The sequence below is a fragment of the Triticum urartu genome, chromosome 2A (assembly GCF_056163025.1).
Source record: "Triticum urartu cultivar PI428250 chromosome 2A, HENAU_Tu73, whole genome shotgun sequence".
NCBI classification, from domain to species: Eukaryota; Viridiplantae; Streptophyta; class Magnoliopsida; order Poales; family Poaceae; genus Triticum; species Triticum urartu.
Genome location: NC_141874.1, coordinates 337943606 through 337958045, shown reverse-complemented (window position 1 = coordinate 337958045; position 14440 = coordinate 337943606).

Below are 14440 nucleotides of genomic sequence, written 5' to 3'. Positions count from 1 at the left end.
AGAGGAGAGTGTGTCTACATACCCTTGTAGACTGAAAGCGGAAGCGTATATAACGCTGTTGATGTAGTCATACTCTTCGCGATCCGATCACGATCCAATCCGATCTAGCGCCAAACGGACGGCACCTCCGCGTTCAGCACATGTGCGGCTCGATGACGTCTCCTCCTTCTTGATCCAGCAAGCAAAGGGCGGAGAAGTAGAAGGGATCTCAACCAGCATGACAGCGTGGTGGAGATGGTGGTGGTGTCGTGCCGGCAGTGCTTCGCCAAACGATGCCGGAACAAATCAGAGAAGAAAATGGAGTAATGGGAGAGGTAGGGCTGCCGCCGGGGCATGGGAATTGGTATGTTCTTCCCATCCCTCTCCCCCACTACATATAGGAGGCAAGGGGTGTCACTTCTTGAGCTTGTGTTGATTTTTCCCTTGAAGAGGAAAGGGTGATGCAACAAAGTAGAGATAAGTATTTCCCTCAGTTAAGAACCAAGGTATCAATCCAATAGGAGGCACAAGCAAGTCCCCAATATATGCACCTACACAATCTAACAAACACTTGCCCTCAACGCAAGAAAGGGGTTGTCAATCCCTTCACGGTCACTTGCAAGAGTGAGATCTAATAGAGATAGATATAAAAGATAAGTAAAGGTGAAATAAAGTAAATATAAATAAATTACAGCAAGGTGTTTTGGGGTTTTTGGTTTTATAGATCTGAAAATATGATGGAAAATAGACCCGGGGGCCATAGGTTTCACTAGAGGCTTCTCTCTTGAAGAAATCATATGGTGGTAAACAAATTACTGTAGAGCAATTGATAGAAAAGCGCAAAGTTATGACAATATCTAAGACAATGATCATGAATATAGGCATCACGTCTGTGACAAGTAGACCGAAATGATTCTGCATCTACTACTATTACTCCACACATCAACCGCTATCCAACATGCATCTAGTGTATTAAGTTCTTAAGAATGGAGTAACGCCTTAAGCAAGATGACATGATATAGAGGGATAGATCCAATCAATATGGTAAAAACCCCATCTTTTTATCCTTAATTGCAACAATACAATATGGGCCTCGCAAGATTGAACCCATCACGGAGCACCTCTCCCATTGCAAGAAAAACCAATCTATAGGCCAAACCAAATCGTAGATCGGAGAGAAATACAAAGCTATCTTACTCGTGCATAAAAGAGTTCAGACAAGACTCAAATAATATTCATATATAATTTTATCATAAATCCACAATTCATTGGATCTCAACAAACGCACCGCAAAAGAAGTTTACATTGAATAGATCTCCAAGAACATCAAGGATAACATTGTATTAAATATCAAAGAGAGAGAACAAGCCATCTAGCTACTAGCAATGGACCCTTAGGTCCGTGGTAAACTACTCACGCATCATCGGAAGGGCAACAAGGTTGGTGTAGAGGCCCTCTATGATTGAACCCCCTCTGGCAGAGTGTCGGAAAAGGCCCCAAGATGGGATCTACGAGAACAGAAGCTTGCAGCGGCGGAAAAGTATTTTCGGTGTGCCCTCGGATGTAAGGGGAATATTTGGGAATTTATAGTGCTAGAGTTAGGGTTAGGAGAGCCACAAGGGGCCCTCAATCCTAGGGGCGCACCCCTAGGGCTTGTGGCCTCCTCCCGAAGCTTCCTAGGTGTCTTGTTGTCCAAGAAAAATCATCGAAAAGTTTTGTTCCGTTTGGTATTGATTTTCTGTAAAAGACAAAAACAAGGAAAAAACACCAACTGTCACTAGGCACTAGGTTAATAGGTTAGTCCCAAAAATAATATAAAATAGCATATTAATGCATAAAAACATCCAAAACAGATAATATAATAGCACGAAATGATAAAAATTATAGCTACATTGGAGATGTATCAAGCATCCCCAAGCTTAATTCCTGCTCGTCCTCGAGTAGGTAAATGATAAAAACAGAATTTTTGATGTGGAATGTGAAGGAAATATGCCCTAGAGGCAATAATAAAGTTGTTATTTATATTTCCTTATATCATGATAAATGTTTATTATTCATGCTAGAATTGTATTAACCGGAAACTTAGTACATGTGTGAATACATAGACAAACAGAGTGTCACTAGTTTGCCTCTACTTGACTAGCTCGTTGAATCAATGATGGTTATGTTTCCTAACCGTAGACATGAGTTGTCATTTGATTAACGGGATCACATCATTAGAGAATGATTTGCTGGACTTGACCCATCTGTTAGCTTAGCACGATGATCATTTAGTTTGTTGCTATTGCTTTCTCCATAACTTATACATGTTCGTATGACTATGAGATCATACAATTCCCGAATACCGGAGGAACACTTTGTGTGCTACCAAACGTCACAACGTAGCTGGGTGATTATAAAGGTGCTCTACAGGTGTCTCCGATGGTGTTTGTTGAGTTGGCATAGATCGAGATTAGGATTTGTCACTCTGATTGTTGGAGAGGTATCTCTGGGCCCTCTCGGTAATGCACATTGCTACGTCTTGAGCTTGCATTGGTTTTCCCCGAAGAGGAAGGGATGATGCAGCAGAGTAGCATAAGTATTTCCCTCAGTTTTTGAGAACCAAGGTATCAATCTAGTAGGAGGCCATGCTCAAGTCCCTCGTACCTGCACAAAACGATAGCTACTCGCAACCAACGCGATTAGGGGTTGTCAATCCCTTCACGATCACTTACGAGAGTGAGATCTGATAGATATAATATTTTTGGTATTTTTGGTATAAAGATGCAAAGTAAAAAGTAAAGGCAAAGTAAAAGGCAAAGCAAGATTAAAGTGATGGATATTGATATGATGAGAATAGACCCAGGGGCCATAGGTCTCACTAGTGGCTTCTCTCAAGAGCATAAGTATTCTGGGAAGGCTTATAGTATGGTAGCAAAAAGGGTCAGCAATAATCAATTCAGAGATGCAAAGTTGAATAAACGCTCAACGACGGTACTGTGCTGGTCCTAGGCTAGACCGTGCTAGAGACGCGAGCCTAGAACACTAACAAAATCATGGCGCTGCACGTAAATAAGGGAAAAGCACACTCTGGAACTCTCTCTTTTTTTTCGCTCTCTTTTTTTTTATTTTTTTTGCGCTCCTCTTTTTTTTGCGCTCCTTGGTTTTTTTTGCGCTCCTCTTTTTTTTTTGCGAAAAATGACTATAATGGCGAGTGTCTCAAAACTCTTCCCTCGTCAAACTGATAGGATGGGCACGAAATTTTTTTTTCACTTTTTTTTCGGAAATCAGGGGAGCGACAACGAAAAAGTGCGACAAAAAATCACTATGATGGCACGTGGCTCAAAAGACTCAGAAAAGTCTAAAAATAGGATAGGGAAAAAAAATTGCCCGTGAATTTTTTTTTCCGAGACCTACGCGGGCAAGGAAACACGAATCGGAATTTAGATTGATCTCAAGAACAAACCTAATATGAGAAGAACTCGGATTGGTGGTGGATATATGGTTGTGGTATATGGCAGCGGTGGTGGTATATGGACAGAGATTGATGGTGGTATATGGATACGGATTGGTGGTGGTATATGGATATGGATTCAGAGCGGTGGCGGATAAGCAAAAGTGGAAGATGGGCGATGATGATGGTGCGGCGGCGGCGTGACAACTTGTGACCAGAACTCGAAACTCTAAAAGACTAGACTCTAAGACCAGCAACTTGACACGACGATGCAACCGCAAATTCAACAAAGCAAAAACCCTAAAAAGATTATGCAAAGGCTCAGATTGGTTCGGATATGATGAACTAACCCTAATTTTTTTTCTGGCTTTTTCGTGGACTGTAGGTATGAAGAACAGACTCGATCTAATCTACGAAAAACTGTAAAATCTCACCGAGCAACCTGGAAATCTGCTACCACTTGATAGAGGCCAAGGTGTCCCGATGTTTCGATGAGATGGTGGCTATCGTTTTCTGTGGGAGTTGACCTTGACGATCCGACTACGAACGTGCGAGACGTCGCGCCTTAGCAATCGCTAAACCAACTTCCGAGGGTTATTGACCACGCCGGAGCACGATCAACCTGACCACGAGGGTCTGTTTCCTGCGAGCAAACGAAGAACAAGCAAGAAACTGAGATTGCAATCTGGATATTGCGAATATAAGATGAAAGCTTTATTGATCAAGGTGGGGTTCTGTGACGTCTTGGTCTGGTCGTTGGACACAAACGAAGTACGCGAAGTTGCAGCTATGGCGAACTTTTAATCTAAACAAAACCCAAAGTCTAAACGACGCCCTAAGGGCTGTATATATGGAGGAAGAGAGGGGAATTTCGTGGCCCTTGAGGGTGGGGTCCGAAACCAACCCTAACTCTTGTTTCCCCACACATACGGACTCTAAAAATAGCCTATACTTAAGTATTTCGAAATTACATGGGCCTGGCCCATTAATAAGGTGACGCAGCACCTAGAATAGCCTATGGACGAATATTATGAAGTGGCATCTTGTATATTTCGTCCATGGCTTCATGCACTCCTTATGGCGGCTTCAAAGTCCTGAAATCATCACTTGTAACTCCGTTCTTGATCCCCTTGCGCATGCCATCAACTCCATGCGTGTTCTTGCTCCAATGTTCATACTTCTCCAAGCTAGGCCCTTCATTTGAAAGCAAAACAAATGTATCCAATTTAGGCAGCATCATAATCTCATGAACATTAGAATCATTACCAAGAAACGAAAGTACCTGGTAATTTAATTGGCATGCGCGAGCTCTAGTAATTGGTCCAGTATATGTAACAGTAGGGGCTGTGGGTGTAACAATGGTATTGATGTCCTCATCAACAAGACTTTCCCCAAGTCTTCCCAACGGTTCTACTTGGCACAAACACTAATTAAACACAAAAAACACAACCAAAACAGAGGATAAATAATTTATTTATTACTAAACAGGAGCAAAAAGGAAGGAATAAAAATAAAATTGGGTTGCCTCCCAACAAGCACTATCGTTTAACGCCCCTAGCTAGGCATAAAAGCGAGGATAGATCTAAGTATTGCCATCTTTGGTAGGCAATCCATAAGTGGCTCTCATGATAGTTTCATATGGTAATTTTATTTTCTTTCTTGGAAACTATTCCATGCCCTTTTTAATGGAAATTAGAATCTAATATTCCCTTCCTTCATGTCAATAATCGCACCAACCGTTCTAAGGAAAGGTCTACCAAGAATAATAGGGCAAGAAGGATTGCAATCTATATCAAGAACAATGAAATCTACGGGCACATAATTCCTATTTGTAACAATAAGAACATCATTAATCCTTCCCATAGGTTTCTTAATAGTAGAATCCACAAGATGCAAGTTTAGAGAGCAATCATCAAAATTACGGAAATCTAGCAAATCACACAAAGTCTTGGGAATAGTAGAGACACTAGCACCCAAATCACACAAAGCATAAAACTCATGATATTTAATTTTAATTTTAATAGTTGGTTCCCACTCATCATAGAGTTTTCTAGGGATAGAAACTTTCAACTCAAGTTTTTCTTCATAAGATTGCATCAAGGCATCAACAATATGTTCGGTGAAGGCTTTATTTTGACTATAAGCATGTGGAGAATTTAGCACGGATTGCAACAAGGAAATACAATCAATTAAAGAGAAACTTTCATAATTAAATTCCTTGAAATCCAATATAGTGGGTTTAGCAACATCTAGATTTTTATTTCTTTCAATCTCAGTTTCATCAATTTCATCACTAAGATCTAAATACTCCGAATTTTTAGAACGCCTTCTAGGTAAAGGAAGATCATATTCAGTTTCATCAAGATTAATATTGCAAAATAAAGATTTAATAGGGGACACATCAATAACTTTTAGATCTTCATCTTGATTTTCATAGGAATTGGAAGAACACGCTTTAATAAAGGCATCTTTGGAAGCACGCATCCTAGCGGTTCTTTCCTTGCACTCATCATTGGAAATTCTCATGGCTTTGAGAGACTCATTGATATCATGTTTAGGAGGAATAGATCTAATCATTAAAGAATCAACCTCAAGAGAAATTCTATCAACGTTTCTAGCCAAATCATCAACTTTAAGCAATTTCTCCTCAAGCAAAGCATTAAAATTCTTTTGTGAATTCATAAATTCTTTAACACTATTCTCAAATTTAGAGGGCATCTTATTATAATTTCCATAAGAGTTGTTGTAGGACTTCCCATAATTATTAGAAGGATTACTAGGATATGGCCTAGGATTAAAATTCCCTCTATAAGCGTTGTTACCAAAATTATTCCTACCAACAAAATTCACATCCATAGATTCATTGTTATTCTCAATCAAAGTAGACAAATGCATATCATTAGGATCAGAAGAAACACTCTTAGCAGTAAATAATTTCATAAGTTCATCCATCTTTCCACTCAAAACATTGATTTCTTCTATCGCATGCACTTTTTTATTAGAAGATCTTTCAGTATGCCATTGAGAATAATTAACCATAATATTATCTAGGAGTTTAGTAGCATCTCCTTAAGTGATTTCCATAAAAGTGCCTCCCGCGGCTGAATCTAAAAGATTTCTAGAAACAAAATTCAATCCGGCATAAATTTTTTGTATAATCATCCACAAATTCAAACCATGAGTAGGGCAATTACGTATCATTAATTTCATTCTCTCCCAAGCTTGTGCAACATGTTCATGATCAAGTTGTTTAAAGTTCATAATATCGTTTCTAAGAGAGATGATCTTAGCGGGAGGAAAATACTTAGAGATAAAAGCATCTTTGCACTTGTTCCATGAATCAATACTATTCTTAGGCAAAGACGAAAACCAAGCTTTAGCACAATCTCTAAGCGAAAAAGAAAATAGCTTCAATTTAACGACATCATTATCGACATCTTTTTTCTTTTGCATATCACATAAATCAACGAAGCTATTCAGATGAGTAGCGGCATCTTCACTAGGAAGGCCGGCGAATTGATCTTTCATAACAAGATTCAACAAAGCAGTATTTATTTCACAAGATTCAACATCAATAAGAGGAGCAATCGGAGTGCTAAGGAAATCATCATTATTGGTATTGGTGAAGTCACACAATTTGGTATTATCTTGAGCCATTGCGACAAACAAGCAATCTAACACACGAGCAAACAAAAAGGCAAGCGGGCAAAAAGAGGCAAATAGAGAGGGAGGATAGAGAGAGAGAGGGCGAATAAAACGGCAAGGGAGAAGTGGGGGAGAGGAAAACGAGAGGAAAATGGCAAATAATGAAATGCGAGAGAGAGGGATTGTGATGGGTACTTGGTATGTTGACTTTTTGCGTAGACTCCCCGGCAACGGCGCCAGAAATCCTTCTTGCTACGTCTTGAGCTTGCGTTGGTTTTCCCTGAAGAGGAAGGGATGATGCAGCAGAGTAGCGTAAGTATTTCCCTCAGTTTTTGAGAACCAAGGTATCAATCCAGTAGGAGGCCACGCTCAAGTCCCTTGTACCTGCACAAAACGATAGCTACTCGCAACCAACACGATTAGGAATTGTCAATCCCTTCACTTACGAGAGTGAGATCTGATAGATATAATATTTTTGGTATTTTTTGTATAAAGATGCAAAGTAAAAAGTAAAGGCAAAGTAAAAAGCAAAGCAAGATTAAAGTGATGGATATTGATATGATGAGAATAGACCCGGGGGCCATAGGTTTCACTAGTGGCTTCTCTCAAGAGCATAAGTATTCTACGGTGGGTGAACAAATTACTGTTGAGCAATTGACAGAATTGAGCGTAATTATGAGAATATCTAGGCATGATCATGTATATAGGCATCACGTCCGTGACAAGTAGACCGAAACAATTCTGCATCTACTACTATTACTCCACTCATCGACCGCTATCCAGCATGCATCTAGAGTATTAAGTTAAAAATAGAGTAATGCCTTAAGCAAGATGACATGATGTCGAGAGATAAATTCATGCAATATGAAATAAACCCCATCTTGTTATCCTCGATGGCAACGATACAATACGTGCCTTGCTGCCCCTTCTGTCACTGGGTAAGGACACTGCAAGATCGAACCCAAAGCTAAGCACTTCTCCCATGGCAAGAACTACCAATCTAGTTGGCCAAACCAAATGGATAATTCGAAGAGACTTGCAAAGATAACCAATCATACATAAAAGAATTCAGAGAAGATTCAAATATTATTCATAGATACACTTGATCATAAACCCACAATTCATCGGTCTCAACAAACACACCGCAAAAAGAATATTACATTGAATAGATCTCCACAAGAGAGGGGGAGAACTTTGTATTGAGATTCAAAGAGAGAGAAGAAGCCATCTAGCTACTAACTATGGACCCGAAGGTATGAGGTAATGATGAGGACATGAATACCTTGGATACGACCAAAAATATTGCATACATGCATATTTGTCAGGTGATTTCTAATGCAAACTATTCAATAATCTATTTATGTTATCCAGAACAAAAATACTTCACACACTTTTGTGTTTTGTCTAATTGCAGGTGTATGGGACATTTGTACAATCCACATATGAAGATAAGGGAAAAGGAGAAGTTTAGGTTGTGTTCAAAAAGTCCTCTCACGTCACTTTTGGGCCAAGAGAAGATAGAGTCCAAGTCTCTCACGTTCTGGATTCAGATTCGGACTGCACAGACATACCTGACTCAAAACGCCAACAACTTTTTCATACGGACTCCGAATTGGGTGATTCTTTTTCTGTTGGAAACTAGATTTCGTGCTCTTTCTAACCCAATTGGATTCACCTTCAAATTCATCCGGAGCGTTGAGTTACGGACGAAACAATCTGACGTTGCAGCAGAATCCGAGTCAAACTACAAGCCCAAAGGTGTTGCATCACCTCCACTTGGGCCCATGAGCCTTGTACGACCTAGGGTTAGTTTTAGGCTGCCTTGGGACGTCCTCCCACCTCCTTGGCCGCCACCCCTTGCTCCTATATAAGTAGATCCATCTAGTAGCTTTTTCCTTGGGATTTGTTTAGTTAAAAGTTAGCCATTGCAACTTCGTGTACTTCGTTTGTGTTCAACGACCAGACCAAGACCGCTTCCGGATCCCCACCATTATCAATACCTCATATATATTTGCAATATTCAGATTGCTTTATCATATTCTTGCTCGTTCTTCGATTGCTTGCAGGAATAGACCTTCGTGGTCAGGCTGACCGTGCTTCCGGCATCGTCAGTAACCTCAGGAGATTGGTTTAGCGATTGCTAAGGCGCAACGTCGTGCACATTTGTAGTCGGATCGTCAAAGTCGTCTCCACCAAATCGATAGTTATCATCTCATCGAAAGATCGGGACACCCTCGTCTCTATCAAGTGGTATCAGTTTTCAGGTTGCTCGGTGAGAATTTCCAGTTTTCCTAGATTAGATTTATTTTCTTACCTATTGTCCAAGAAAAAGCCACAAAAAAGAGTTAGATCTATTCATCCTTGGTCCAAGCCAGTCTGAGCCTTTGCAATTTTCTTTTCATTGCTTGCATAGTTGAATTATCGGTTGCATCGTCGTGTCGAGTTGCTGGTCTTAGTGTCTAGTTCGTTTAGAGTTTCGAGTTCTGTTCACATTAGTCACGCCACCGCTGCATCATTATCTCTTCCGCTGTCCACCACCCATCCATCATTTTCCACCACGTGCTACCCACCATTCATTGTCATAATAATAGTTGAGATCGTTCACATCTTCACTTGATCCAATCTGCATCTTATCTAGTTTGTTTTGGAAAGAGGGAGAAAAAAAAGAGAAAAAAAAGTCAGAGAAAAAAAGGAGAGAAAGAAAAAAAAGTGCGAGAAAAAAAAAGAGAAAAAAAAACAAAATTCGGATCTTTTTAGACTCAATCTCGTAGTTGAATTCGGATTGAAATCTGTTTTGTGCACTGTTCAGTAAAACAGCTTGGCTGTTGTTTCACATCATTATCTTTACTGCCGTTGTGATCTTCACTTATATCTTGCTGTCCAGAGCTACTTAGTATCCTTCATTGATGCTAGTTGTGCTACGACGTGACCTCATTAGTGTTCTAGGCTCGCGTCTCTAGTTCGGTCTAGCCTAGGACCAGCATAGTACCGTCGTTGAGCGTTTATTCAACATTGCATCTCTGAATTGATTATTGCTAATCTTTTGCTACCATATATAGCCAACCCAGCTCCACATATTTCTACACCGTGTATACGCACGTTCCCCTGGCAATCGCTTTACACAATCTTCGGAGTTATTTGACACCGCTGGTTGCCTGTCACCACCTGCCGCATGGTAAGAACTTGTAAGATATTGATATTTGCTTTACTGTGAGCACTTTACAACCACATCCTAGTAGTTCATAGGAACATTATTCTCGAATTTTGGTTCTTGTTTCTACTAATCATGACAGGTTCCAGAGATAGAAGTTCTTGGACGACGGACACATCTTCACCATCACGAGAGTTGGGACAACACACACAAGCATATGGTCAGGTTATCTCTTTACCATCATTTGAGGGTAGATTTAATCCTGCTATTTATCTAGCTTGGGAGCTTGAAGTAGAACAAGTTTTTAGTCACCATGATTTTTCTGAACTTGAGAGAGTACAAGCTACCATTAGAGCATTTACTGGTTTTGCTTCTGTTTGGTGGAGTGTACATTGTAAGAAAAACATTGATAACCAACCCACAACTTGGAAAGTTTTGAAAGCTGTAATGAGACAACAATTTTTTCCTCCTTACTATCGTCGTGAATTGCGTTGCAAATTGGAGCAATTAAAACAAGGCAGTAACAATGTTCATGCTTACTACCAAGAGTTCAAATCTTATATGCATCATTGTGACATAGAAGAATCTGAGAATGATACAATGAATAGATTTTTTGGTGGTTTGAACCATGATATTCAGGCAAGATTTCAGTATATTCCTCGTTGCATTACTGGTATGTATGTCCGTGCTTGTACCTTTGAGAGACAGATACAGGAGGATGCATTAGGTGACTACAACAACTACTATTCCAGTTCATGCTCACCACCGCCGGTGGGTTCCTCCATCATTGCACCTCGGATTATGAGCGCGGCATCATCTCAAGGGTATGGTACATTGTCAACGTCCGTACCTACATCAGCTGCATCTTTGCCACAAGGTAACAGTAAAGATATTGATGATATAACTTCACATGAGAAAGATGCATGCCTAGTTAACTTGAATGCGTCATGTATTGAGTTACCTGTTGATTTGAGCACACCACCTATTTTAGAGAGTGATCAAACAACTGAAATATCAACAATTTTGAGTGCACCCATTGAATTAACTGTTGATGCAAAAGAACTAATGTTTAATCATTTTGATATGGCCTCCAATCTTGGTGATGATTCTGTGTCCAATGACTTATTGCATGTTTGCTTATTTAAGCATGTTGTAGCATGTAAATTTGATGCAAGTAAGGTTTATTCACCAAAGTTGGGATGGTTTAAGGATGAACATTGCGAATCTTTTGAAATGAATAAGAGCTTCACTTATATGTGCAAACTGAGTTCTAATATTTTCATGCCTTCTACTTCTTGTGATAATTTTTTGGCTTTAGTTTTTATGAACTATGAAAGTTACTCATGTATACATGTGTCATACGTGCAAAAATCAAGGGAAGTTAAACTGGATGACATATACATATACAACATGTACACCTTGTCTCTTTTGTTAGCCACATTTCAGATTAAGCAACGCCGAGGACGGCTTTGTTTTCAAAAAGGGGAGGATGATGAGGACATGAATACCTTGGATACAACCAAAAATATTGCATACATGCATATTTGTCAGGTGATTTCTAATGCAAACTATTCAATAATCTATTTATGTTATCCAGAACAAAAATACTTCACACACTTTTGTGTTTTGTCTAATTGCAGGTGTATGGGACATTTGTACAATCCACATATGAAGATAAGGGAAAAGGAGAAGTTTAGGTTGTGTTCAAAAAGTCCTCTCATGTCACTTTTGGGCCAAGAGAAGATAGAGTCCAAGTCTCTCACGTTCTGGATTCAGATTCGGACTGCACAGACATACCTGACTCAAAACGCCAACAACTTTTTCATACGGACTCCGAATTGGGTGATTCTTTTTTTGTTGGAAACTAGATTTCGTGCTCTTTATAACCCAATTGGATTCACCTTCAAATTCATCCGGAGCGTTGAGTTACGGACGAAACAATCTGACGTTGCAGCAGAATCCGAGTCAAACTACAAGCCCAAAGGTGTTGCATCACCTCCACTTGGGCCCATGAGCCTTGTACGACCTAGGGTTAGTTTTAGGCTGCCTTGGGACGTCCTCCCACCTCCTTGGCCGCCACCCCTTGCTCCTATATAAGTAGATCCATCTAGTAGCTTTTTCCTTGGGATTTGTTTAGTTAAAAGTTAGCCATTGCAACTTCGTGTACTTCGTTTGTGTTCAACGACCAGACCAAGACCGCTTCCGGATCCCCACCATTATCAATACCTCATATATATTTGCAATATTCAGATTGCTTTATCATATTCTTGCTCGTTCTTCGATTGCTTGCAGGAATAGACCTTCGTGGTCAGGCTGACCGTGCTTCCGGCATCGTCAGTAACCTCAGGAGATTGGTTTAATTGCTAAGGCGCAACGTCGTGCACATTTGTAGTCGGATCGTCAAAGTCGTCTCCACCAAATCGATAGTTATCATCTCATCGAAAGATCGGGACACCCTCGTCTCTATCAGGTAAACTACTCACATTTCATCGGAGGGGCTAGGATGATGTAGAAGCCCTCCGTGATGATGGTCCTCTTCTGGCGGAGCTCCGGAACAGGCCCCAAGATGGGATCTCGTGGATACAGAAAGTTGCGGTGGTGGAATTAGGTTTTTGGCTCCTGTTCTGATCGTTTGGGGGTACGTAGGTATATATACGAGGAAGGAGTACGTCGGTGGAGCACCGAGGGGCCCATGAGGCAGGGGGCGCACCCTAGGGGGGCGCGCCCCCCACCCTCGTGACCTCTTTGACCCCCTGGAGTATGGTTCAAGTCTCTTGGATCACGTTCGGTGAGAAAATCACATTCCCGAAGATTTTATTCCGTTTGGACTCCGTTTGATATTCTGTTTCTCCAAAACACTGAAATAGGCAAAAAACAGCAATTCTAGGCTGGGCCTCTGGTTAATAGGTTAGTCCCAAAAATAATATAAAAGTGGAAAATAAAGCCCAATATAGTCCAAAATAGTAGATAATATAGCATGGAGCAATCAAAAATTATAGATACGTTGGAGACGTATCACAAATCACTATAAGCCTTGCAAGCAATGTGAATGATGAGTTAGTTGCGGGATGATGTATTATGGTACGAGTAAAGAGACTTGCCGGTAACGAGATTGAACTAGGTATTTAGATACCGACGATCGAATCTCAGGCAAGTAACATACCGATGACAAAGGGAACAACGTATGTTGTTATGCGGTTTGACCGATAAACATCTTCGTAGAATATGTAGGAACCAATATGAGCATCCAGGTTTCGCTATTGGTTATTGACCGGAGATGAGTCTCGGTCATGTCTACATAGTTCTCGAACCCGTAGGGTCCGCACGCTTAACGTTCTGTGACAATTTGTATTATGAGTTATGTGATTTGATGACCGAAGTTTGTTTGGAGTCCCGGATGAGATCGGGGACATGACAAGGAGTCTCAAAATGGTCGAGACGTAAAGATCGATATATTGGAATGCTATATTTGGACATCGGAATGGTTCTGAGTGATTCGTGTATTTTTCGGAGTACCGGAGAGTTACAGGAATTCGTATTGGGCCTTAATGGGCCATACAGGAAAGGAGAGAAAGGCCTCAAGGGTGGCTACACCCCTTCCCCATGGACTGGTCCGAATTGGACTAGGGAAAGGGGGCGCCCCCTTCCTTCCTTCTCCTTCTCCCTTCCCTTTTTCCTATTCCATGTGGGAGGTGGAATCCTAATAGGACTAGGGAGTCCTATTAGGACTCCACACTTTGGGCGCGCCCTATGAGGGCCGGCCTCCTCCTCCTTCCATCCTTTATATACGTGGCCAGGGGGCACCCCATAGACACACAAGTTGATCATTGATCTCTTAGTCGTGTGCGGTGCCCCGCTCCATCATAATCCACCTCGGTAATATCATAGCGGTGCTTAGGCGAAGCCCTGTTCCGGTAGCATCATCATCACCGTCATCACGCCGTCATGCTGACAAAGCTCTCCCTCGACACTCTGCTGGATCATGAGTTAATGGGACGTCACCGAGCCGAACGTGTGCAGATCACGGAGGTGTCATACTTTCGGTACTAGGATCGGTCCATCGTGAAGACGTATGACTACATCAACCGCTTTGTCATAATGCTTCCGCTTACGGTCTACGAGGGTACGTAGACAACACTCTTCCCTCTCACAGACTAAGGCATAGCCTAGTGGTGGGAAGGGGCTGATGCCTTCCCACCCACCCAAGTTCAAGGCATGGTACTTGCAATTTG